This window comes from Salvelinus alpinus, chromosome 1 (assembly GCF_045679555.1).
Source record: "Salvelinus alpinus chromosome 1, SLU_Salpinus.1, whole genome shotgun sequence".
NCBI lineage: Eukaryota > Metazoa > Chordata > Actinopteri > Salmoniformes > Salmonidae > Salvelinus > Salvelinus alpinus.
The window spans coordinates 42,454,758-42,465,554 of record NC_092086.1 but is presented as its reverse complement, the minus strand read 5'-3'; the positions used below and the strand labels follow the sequence as shown (position 1 = coordinate 42,465,554).

General features: G+C 44.2%; 1 long non-coding RNA gene across 1 annotated transcript; it reads right to left on the bottom strand.

The window, feature by feature from the left end:
- Window positions 1-374: 374 nt before the first annotated feature.
- On the bottom strand, window positions 375-9,628 carry LOC139576673 (uncharacterized). Its single transcript, XR_011675158.1, has 2 exons — window positions 9,508-9,628; window positions 375-940 (listed from the first exon to the last, which is right to left on the bottom strand). It is a non-coding gene; the product is annotated as an uncharacterized lncRNA (long non-coding RNA).
- Window positions 9,629-10,797: the final 1,169 nt, after the last annotated feature.

Here is a 10,797-nt window from a genome sequence, read left to right as displayed (position 1 = left end):
TGTTGCTGTAATCCAGATCAGTGCTTCAGCACCATATGGAGTAGGCTAGAGGAGGCCTCAGTCAGCAGAACTACTGCATAGACATGGTCTGTGTTGAATACTATTGCAGCACTGTGTACCACATGCGGTTCAATTAGTGAAAAATATATCTGAATGTAAAATACACATGATTATAATATTTATTTAGGGAGATACTATCAACCAAGTGATATTTACCATTGAAGCAGATGGTAAAATAACTCCGGTAAAGCCTGATATTTCTGACAGTCATAAACACTGCAACATCATGCATTCACATTTCCCAAAAATACAACATGCACACAGACTCAGCGTTACCCCAAGTTCTTACAAAACAAGAGTGAAAACAAGGAGGGGATGGGGCCATCTGTTTTACGGTATAATCTGGAGGAGTCAAGGCTCATAAAGAAAGAGAAGACTAAGGCCAAATTGACAGTCAGTGGATGGGATGTCATGCGAGCCAGACGGATTTGCCTTGAGGAGAATTTACCCAGTGTGCACAAGTCCAATCCAGCTGAATCACTGCACTCAAATCTAATGTTTGGTTCTGGTGCTGCACTGTGGTTCCGCTAATGGAAACACCAAACATGCTGCTGTAACATTGGTTGACAAGGGCACCTTGGGTTTGCAGATGTTCACGCTGATGACAGATGGTATCGGTGTGGCTAAGGGAGCGACGGGGAGATGTCTGAACCAGCCTTGTGCCACCTGCACTCCTCTTAAACTCCCTCTCTGCACCCCATTCCCATAACCCAAAACTGTGTGTGTGTGTGTGTGTGACATTACTCAGCGCCGTGGGATCACAGTGTACCAGGGATTGGCACGCTGCTACAGACAGTGGGTGTGTCTGAATCTCTGGTTGGGTCAGGTAACACAGGCAGGACAAGCTGGTGGCTGGAAGTCCTTCAGCATTTCCACTTCCCTGGAGATGGAACATACAACAGCATATGAGGTCAAATCCATCTGCCACATCAAGCTTCAGATCTCAGAGTTTGCTGGGCTCTAGATGTAGGCATATATATTTTCTTTTGTAGTAATAAAATGCCATAAGCTGCCAAAAATGTCTTACTGAAGTGGAAGTATAAAATGTGTTTTTCCCATACCGGTATAAAGGGATATGGAAAATCAAGAGTTCTTAGTAACCAAAAGTATATTGTAACTTGAGCTGATGCACAGACAGTAGTGATCACATTTGTTGTCAACAATTACTCTAAAACAGAATGAAATGCAATTTTGAAAACAAGCATGGCTTTTTCATCATGAACACACAGTGAAGTGATGGGTTGAAACATAAAGGGGTGCCATTAAAATGCACGGTGTGCCATGTGTAAAGAGACAAATGACCAGCTCCTGAACCACAGGAAACAGAGAAGGGGAAGAAGGGCTGTGAACGGAGGAGAGAGACAGTAATTACCCCCATTCATCTTCATGGGACCCCAGCACCCTGTTACGTGCCCCCAGCGGAGTGCATCCCCACGTTTGATAAATCTCTCCTTAAATTAGTAGCCACCGGTGGATAGGGCCTCCATCACTCCTTATGCTACCATTCATCATCTCATTAAGAGCTTGGGCCAGAGGTGGGTTGAGGACTCCCAATATTGTGGGAGACTTTGAGCTCTTCCAAAGACAAGCGGTATGGGGTAGGTTATGGTTGTTTATGGTAGGCCTACGTCCAGTCACATTGGATAATGATTTTAAAAAATCACTCATTGGTTAAATGCGGTTGCCGTCTTTTGGAGGAAAATATTTTGATCACAGGCCACTACCCCTTTACCATTTGAGAGATATGTTGCTGCTACTGTTGCTGTTAGGTCTACAATGTAACAGGATGCCAAATATTTTGTTGTTTGAAATTAAATCTATCATCTGTCTGTATTTATGTACCCATGTATGTATCTCTGTATTTGTTTACATATGCGTGAAGAGGATCCATTCGTGTGAGTTAATTTGGTTAAAATGCAATAACGATTATGTGACGGCACACAGGAAATGCAGTGAGGCTGACATTAAAACTGAACTCTTTGCTGCAAAGTGAACAGAAATAAAGGAACCCTCTGGATTAGTACCCCCCCCCTCCCCTCCCACAGCCCAGGTGGATTAATCTTTTTAAAAGCCACAAGCCTCTCTCTCTTTTTCCACAGACACAGAGGAGCAGGGCACTGAGCCCACGAGTCCCGTAGCGCTCCAAACACATCACTAACCGGATCTCCATGTGGTACATCCATTACCGTAAAATACGCCGCCACTCCCTGCTGAACGCTCTACACTCACCCCCATTGCATTTTCTCCAGCCCCCCTCCCTCCATAAAACCGCTTACGCCAACAGTTCTGAATTGGGCTGTGTCCAAGTTTAACATTAGTGGGTGGGAGCTGTAAGAGTGATCACAGCCACAAGTTATGCTCCAGTGATAGAATCTGCACATGGATTATTCCATACTCTGCAGTCAGTAAACTCTCTACCATGAAGACGTTGGTTACACCATTGACTTACAATACAGTCTAAACCACAGTCAAATACCCCTCTCTTTCATTTGGATGTGATATCCCATTGTCCTTTGAACTTTACAATGATCACGCAAGTGATTTATCAAGGTCAATTGACAAATGGAAACTCAAAGCTAAAGCAAGATCTGAATTTATATAACAAATGTGTCATAGATCCTCCCAAAACGTTGCAGCACAGCCTTCTCATCCAATCAGTTGTTGTTGCTTTTTGTCTTACAATATTAACAGTAGGACTTCACTGCTGGTAAATGGTATATTTTTAGATTCACTGCTCTTTTTATTTGGAATTCGTTTTCATAGCTCATTTTAAAGACGAGATGCTGACAAATCTGATTCTTGGTGCCAAATTCTGGATGAAGTACTTTTCATTGTTTATTTCCAACAGAGAGGACTATATTTGGGCCCATATGATTGTTATTTCTTCTTGTCAACAAATATTAATTCTGACTGTGCAAATGTTATATCAAAGCCAAACATGGTGTGTGTGTGTGTCAGGGGAGGCTCCTCAGCGGAGGAATGTGAGGACCCTCCTCAGTGAATTTCATAAAAATAAAATTGTAAAACATTTAAAAATGTATCCTTTTTTGATAAAACATACTAAACATAATCACGTCACCAAATAAGTGATTAAAACACACTATTTTGCAATGAAGGTCTGCAGTAGACTCAACAGCACTCTGTAGGGTAGCACCATGATGTAGCCGGAGGACAGCTAGCTTCCGTCCTCCTCTGGGTACATTGACATCAATATAAAACCTAGGCGGCTCATGGTTCTCACCTCCTTCCATAGACTTACACAGTTATTATGACAACTTCAGCATGAACTGACTGACATGTTGTCCACCCAATTAAAGTATTAGATAATTAATCTAGTACTGAAAGCATAAACTACAGGTAGTTAGCACTGCAGTGCATAAAATGTGGTGAGTAGCTGAGTCAAAGAGAGAGAAAGACAATATTGGAACAGTTTTGAACAAATGTATTTATTCCAAAATGAAGGAGAAGCAAGGGAGAAGTAGAGAGAGAGATTGTCATTTTTTTCACTTTCTGTTTCACTTACTTAGATAGCAAATGCCTACTCAAACACCCTGCTTAAATAGAGGGATGCTATGTTAGCTAGCAGGCTATGACTATCCAAAACAACACTTGAACTCTTCCAAGTCAAGGTAAACTTTTGGTTTTACTCATTTAATGCCACCGGGGCCTGCCGGTGTAAGAGCTAAACTGCTTACTGACTGTACACTGTAAAGTTACTGCATGATTGTAGCTGGCTTACTAACGCGTTAGTTATATTAGCTATGTTGACTATGACTTTACTTTAGCTAATATGGTGACAAAGATGTAGGTTGTGTGTAGCGGTTATGATATGGTTTGGAAGGTTTTTTGCCTGGTCACATACAGCTGATGTGTTGTGTATTGAAGTCCACAAGCGAAGGGATAAGGCGAGAGGAAGAGAGCGCATAGATGCGAGAAGGAATACAACGTGGCTGGTATGAAAGTGAACTGTGTTAATGCATGATCAGGGGTGTATTCATTCCGCCAATTTTGTTGAAAAACGTTTCTTAAATGGAAGCAAACGGAACAAAACGGGGATAAACATACTTGAATTTGTCCAATAGAAACTCTCGTTTGCAAATAACGGTGGTTGTTGTCCTTGATGATATTTTTGGCCTTCCTGTGACATCGGGTGCTGTAGGTGTCCTGGAGGGCAGGTAGTTTGCCCCCGGTGATACGTTGGGCAGACCGCACCACCCCCTGGAGAGCCCTGTGGTTGCAGGCGGTGCAGTTGCCGTACGAGGCGGTGATACAGCCCGACAGGATGCTTTCAATTGTGCATCTGTAAAAGTTTGTGAAGGTTTTAGGAGCCAAGCCAAATTTCTTCAGCCTCCTGAGGTTGAAGAGGCACTGTTGCACCTTCTTCACCACATTGTCTGTGTGAGTGGACCATTTCAGTTTGTCAGTGATGTATACGCTGAGGAATTTGAAGATTTCCACCTTCTCCACTGCAGTCCCGTCGATGTAGATAAGGGGGTGCTCCCTCTGCTGTTTCCTGAAGTCCACGATCACCTCCTTTGTTTTGTTGACGTTGGGTGAGAGGTTATTTTCCTGGCACCACACTCCCAGGGCCCTCACCTCCTCGCTGTAGGCTGTCTTGTCATTGTTGGTAATCAGACCTACTACTGTTGTGTCATCTGCAAACTTGATGATTTAGTTGGAGGCGTGCGTGGCCACGCAGTCATGGGTGAACAGGGAGTACAGGAGGGGGCTGAGCATGCATCCTTGTGGGGCCCCAGTGTTGAAGATCAGCGAAGTGGAGGTGGTTTCCTACCTTCACCACTTTGGGGGGCGGCCCGTCAGGAAGTCCAGGACCCAGTTGCACAGGGTGGGGTTCAGACCCAGGGCCTCGAGCTTAATGATGAGCTTGGAGGGTGTTGAATGCTGAGCTATAGTCAATGAACAGCATTCTTACATAGGTATTCCTCTTGTCCAGATGGGATAGGGCAGTGTGCAGTGAGATGGCGATTGCATCGTCTGTGGATTTATTTTTATTTATTTTTTATTTATTTTTTTATTTCACCTTTATTTAACCAGGTAGGCTAGTTGAGAACAAGTTCTCATTTGCAACTGCGACCTGGCCAAGATAAAGCATAGCAGTGTGAACAGACAACACAGAGTTACACATGGAGTAAACAATAAACAAGTCAATAACATGGTAGAAAAAAAGAGAATCTATATACAATGTGTGCAAAAGGCATGAGGTAGGCAATAAATCGAATAATTACAATTTAGCAGATTAACACTGGAGTGATAAATCATCAGATGATCATGTGCAAGAAGAGATACTGGTGTGCAAAAGAGCAGAAAAGTAAATAAATAAAAGCAGTATGGGGGGTGAGGTAGGTAAATTGGGTGGGTAGTTTACAGATGGACTATGTACAGCTGCAGCGATCGGTTAGCTGCTCGGATAGCAGATTTTTAAAGTTGTTGAGGGAGATAAAAGTCTCCAACTTCAGAGATTTTTGCAATTCGTTCCAGTCGCAGGCAGCAGAGAACTGGAAGGAAAGGCGTCCAAATGAGGTTTTAGCTTTAGGGATGATCAGTGAGATACACCTGCTGGAGCGCGTGCTGCGGGTGGGTGTAGCCATCGTGACCAGTGAACTGAGATAAGGCGGCACTTTACCTAGCATAGCCTTGTAGATGACCTGGAGCCAGTGGGTCTGACGACGAACATATAGCGAGGGCCAGCCGACTAGGGCATACAGGTCGCAGTGGTGGGTCGTATAAGGTGCTTTAGTAACAAAACGAATGGCACTGTGATAAACTGCATCCAGTTTGCTGAGTAGAGTGTTGGAAGCTATTTTGTAGATGACATCGCCGAAGTCGAGGATCGGTAGGATAGTCAGTTTTACTAGGGTAAGTTTGGCGGCGTGAGTGAAGGAGGCTTTGTTGCGGAATAGAAAGCCGATTCTTGATTTGATTTTGGATTGGAGATGTTTGATATGAGTCTGGAAGGAGAGTTTGCAGTCTAGCCAGACACCTAGGTACTTATAGATGTCCACATATTCTAGGTCGGAACCGTCCAGGGTGGTGATGCTAGTCGGGCGTGCGGGTGCAGGCAGCGAACGGTTGAAAAGCATGCATTTGGTTTTACTAGCGTTTAAGAGCAGTTGGAGGCCACGGAAGGAGTGTTGTATGGCATTGAAGCTCGTTTGGAGGTTAGATAGCACAGTGTCCAAGGAAGGGCCGGAAGTATATAGAATGGTGTCGTCTGCGTAGAGGTGGATCAGGGAATCGCCCGCAGCAAGAGCAACATCATTGATGTATACAGAGAAAAGAGTCGGCCCGAGAATTGAACCCTGTGGTACCCCCATAGAGACTGCCAGAGGACCGGACAACATGCCCTCCGATTTGACACACTGAACTCTGTCTGCAAAGTAGTTGGTGAACCAGGCAAGGCAGTCATTAGAAAAACCGAGGCTACTGAGTCTGCCGATAAGAATATGGTGATTGACAGAGTCGAAAGCCTTGGCCAGGTCGATGAAGACGGCTGCACAGTAATGTCTTTTATCGATGGCGGTTATGATGTCGTTTAGTACCTTGAGCGTGGCTGAGGTGCACCCGTGACCGGCTCGGAAACCGGATTGCACAGCGGAGAAGGTACGGTGGGATTCGAGATGGTCAGTGATCTGTTTGTTGACTTGGCTTTCGAAGACCTTAGATAGGCAGGGCAGGATGGATATAGGTCTGTAACAGTTTGGGTCCAGGGTGTCTCCCCCTTTGAAGAGGGGGATGACCGCGGCAGCTTTCCAATCCTTGGGGATCTCAGATGATACGAAGGAGAGGTTGAACAGGCTGGTAATAGGGGGTGCGACAATGGCGGCGGACAGTTTCAGAAATAGGGGGTCCAGATTGTCAAGCCCAGCTGATTTGTATGGGTCCAGGTTTTCCAGCTCTTTCAGAACATCTGCTATCTGGATTTGGGTAAAGGAGAAGCTGGGGAGGCTTGGGCGAGTAGCAGCGGGGGGGGCGGGGCTGTTGGCCAAGGTTGGAGTCGCCAGGAGGAAGGCATGGCCAGCCATTGAGAAATGCTTGTTGAAGTCTTCGATTATCACGGATTTATCGGTGGTGACCGTGTTACCTAGCCTCAGTGCAGTGGGCAGCTGGGAGGAGGTGCTCTTGTTCTCCAGGAGGATTGGGGCGGTAAATAAATTGAAGTGGGTCTAGGATGTCAGGTAATGTAGAGGTGATATGATACTTGACTAGTCTCTCAAAGCACATCATGATGACAGAAGTGAGTGCCATGGGGAATTGTCATTTAGTTCAGTTACCTTTGGGAGAGGGAGAGATTGAATATGTCCGTATTCAGCCATATTCCCAGTCACCCCGCCATGGTTAAATGCGATGGTTCGCGCTTTCAGTTTTGCGCGAATGCTGCCATCTATCCACGGTTTCTGGTTAGGGTAGGTTTTAATAGTCACAGTGGGTACAACATCTCCTATACACTTCCTGTCAACTCAGTCACCGTATCAGTGTATTCATTGATGTTATTCTCAGCGGCTACCCAGGAACATATCCGAGTCTGCGTGATCAAAACAATCTTGAAGCGTGGATTCTGATTGGTCAGACCAGCATTGAATAGTCCTTAGCACGGGTACTTCCTGTTTGAGTTTCTGCCTATAGGAAGGGAGGAGAAAAATGGAGTCGTGATCAGATTTACCGAAGGGAGGGCAGGGGAGGGCCTTGTAGGCATCCCGGAAGTTGGAGTAGCAGTGGTCGAGTGTTTTAGCAGTGTGAGTACTACAGTCAATGTATTGATAGAAATTCGGGAGCGTTTTTCTTAAATTTGCTTTGTTAAAATCCCTAGATACAATAAATGCGGCCTCAGGATATGTGGTTTCCAATTGGTATAAAGTCCAGGGCAGTCGTGGTATCGGCTTGAGGGGGAATATAAACAGCTGTGACTATAATCGAAGAGAATTCTCTTGGAAGGTAATACGGCCGGCATTTGATTGTGAGGTATTCTAGGTCGGATGAACAAAAGGACTTGAGTTCCTGTATGTTATCACAATCACACCATGAGTAGTTAATCATAAAACATACATCTTCTTCCTAGAGAGATATTTATTCCTGTCTGCCCGATGAACTGAGAACCCAACTGGCTGTACGGACTCAGATAGTATATCCCGAGAGAGCCATGTTTCTGTGAAACAGAGTATGTTACAATCCCTGATGTCTCTCTGGAAGGAAATCCTCGCCATGAGCTCGTCAACATTATTATCCAGAGACTGAACATTAGCGAATAATATACTCGGAAGTGGTGAGTGATGTGCGCGCCTCCTAAGTCGAACTATAAGTTCACTACCTCTCCCCCGCCAGCGGTGTTTTGGGTCAGCCTCTGGAATCAGTTCAATTGCCCTGGGGATTACGAACTAAGGATCCGATTCGGGAAAGTCGTATTCCTAGTCGTAATGCTGGTAATGCTGGTGAGTTACCGCCGCTCTGATATCCAAAAGTTCTTTCCGGCTGTATGTAATAACAGAAAAAAAATTCTGGCCTAAAAATGTAAGGAATAACACATAAAAAAACAAAATACTGCAAAGTTTCCTAAGAGCTAGAAGCACAGCAGCCCTATCCGTCGGCGCCATTTTGATGTTCTACTGTTGGGACTAATGATTACATCCTATATCAGCTAGATGCAGGCAAGAGTGTGCAAGGCGGCATTGAATGTGTCTCTGTCTGTCCATGTGTCACTGTCTGTCACCTAAAAAAAAATGTTGACCTGTGCGCACCTACGTTGTAAACTTTCATTCATAGGCTAGGTTGTAGCAACCACATGATGGTTAAAGGGGAAATTTGAGTATCATGTAGTAGCCTAAACCTATCACTGTTACATTGGGTGAATTGGGTGAATGGAATATAAATGACAGTCATCCAATATGCTGTAATAGAAATAAGTCCATGCTCATGAAAAAAAAGTGTCCTCCTTCCTCTTAAACGGCACTGACTGCCACTGGACATTGTGTGTGTGTGTGTGTGTGTGTGTGTGTGTGTGTGTGTGTGTGTGTGTGTGTGTGTGTGGAGGTAAACGTTTATCCTGGCATCCTGCTGAAGTGGCCAAACTTAATGTACATCTGTACACCACGTGAGAACTCACAAGACATAATTATGAGATTAAATGAGTGCAATGTAGAAGGGGTCACAGGAATGAGGAAGGGTACAGTGACACTCATGTAATTTAAACATTCATTTTACATGTGTTTATGAAAGAGTGGAGACATTTTAATATTTAATCAAAAGGCAATATGGATGTCCTCTATAGCTGCACTCACTGGGGTTGGCAAACACTGAATCAATCCTCATGCATCCATCTCTACTCTCCATGGGAAGCCATGTTTGGTGCCAGGGCCTCCTGCTTTTCCCATCCTCTGCCAACAATCCCCAGTAGATACCATGTACATTATCCTCATCCACACCATCACTTACCTCGATGTCTTTACAGACAGCAGGCAGGAGGTGCTTGTCCACTAATGTGGTTCAGTTATTTTCTCTCCTTTTCAACTCAACTCATCTTGTCCACACAGTAACTCTAGAAGTGAAGGTCCCTGCATAGAACATGTGTTTGGGTTAATGTTAGTCAGTTCATATTTTGTTATCTATTTACAGATCCTCAGATCATTTTGATAGCTTTTTGTGATAACTAGATTGGTTTATTTTATGATGTCCTACTTAATTTTGTTCAATCTTTATCTATATATCCCTCAGTCAGAAATAGACCAAGGCAATGTGCTTGCCATGCCATCCCATATCTTCTAACTGCTAACAAGCCTATTTGCCAGTGACTGACGTTGATTTGATCCCTAAAGCCCAGAGCTTGGCACCGGATTGCTCCTAAGCCAAATTAAGCCTCTATCATACCCACCCCCACCTTCACCCCTCTCCTCCTCCTGCCATGGGAACCCTACATCTTTAATGACGATGGAGAGTTTTGCGCAGCTCCCGCAACACAAAAGCGGTGACATCTGTCTCAGTAAGTGCTGCACTCAAGATCCCCCCCCCATTTGTTCTATCTCCCCTTCTTGAAAATAAATCTAAAATAAAAGAGGAGTTGTGGGAGGGGGCTGCTAATAGAGGAAAGCGGGAGAAGTTGAAACAAAGAACCTTTCTTTCAAAGTGTGTTTTCTGCATAATTCCCCATACAGCATTCCTAATGTTCAAAAAGGTGTGAAAGAGTCTATACTTCTCCCCTGGCTCTGGTTTTTGCTCTGTTGCCCACCTGCCCACTGCTGGTTCCAGGCCCCACTTGGATCTTGAAAGAACATTTTCCCCAGATTAATTTATACATTTGAAACTCAAACCCATTGAAAAAATAGTTTTCAAACTAAAAGTGGCTTGCAAGAGCGTATGATGGTGGACTCATGAGAGATGTTGATATGATCATCACAACAAATAAGTCAGTTATTGAGCATAGCCCTATTTCATATACACATGAGCTCTTAAAATAGTGTTACCTTTTCCAGCATGACTTCCACTGATAAGACTGATTGGATACAGCCCACATTCTGTAGCATACGGTACTACTTTTCAAAATGAAGGCAATTTTGACCTAAACTTCAATTATATGCTATGGATAATAATTTGGCAACACAATAATATTTGTTTTAATTATAACACTGACTAGGCCTATAGCCTAAGAGTTTCAAATCAGAATTGGCAAGACTGTCTTTTGTCACAGCACCTTCGATACCTCTATGATCCTCTTGCTTATGATGATGA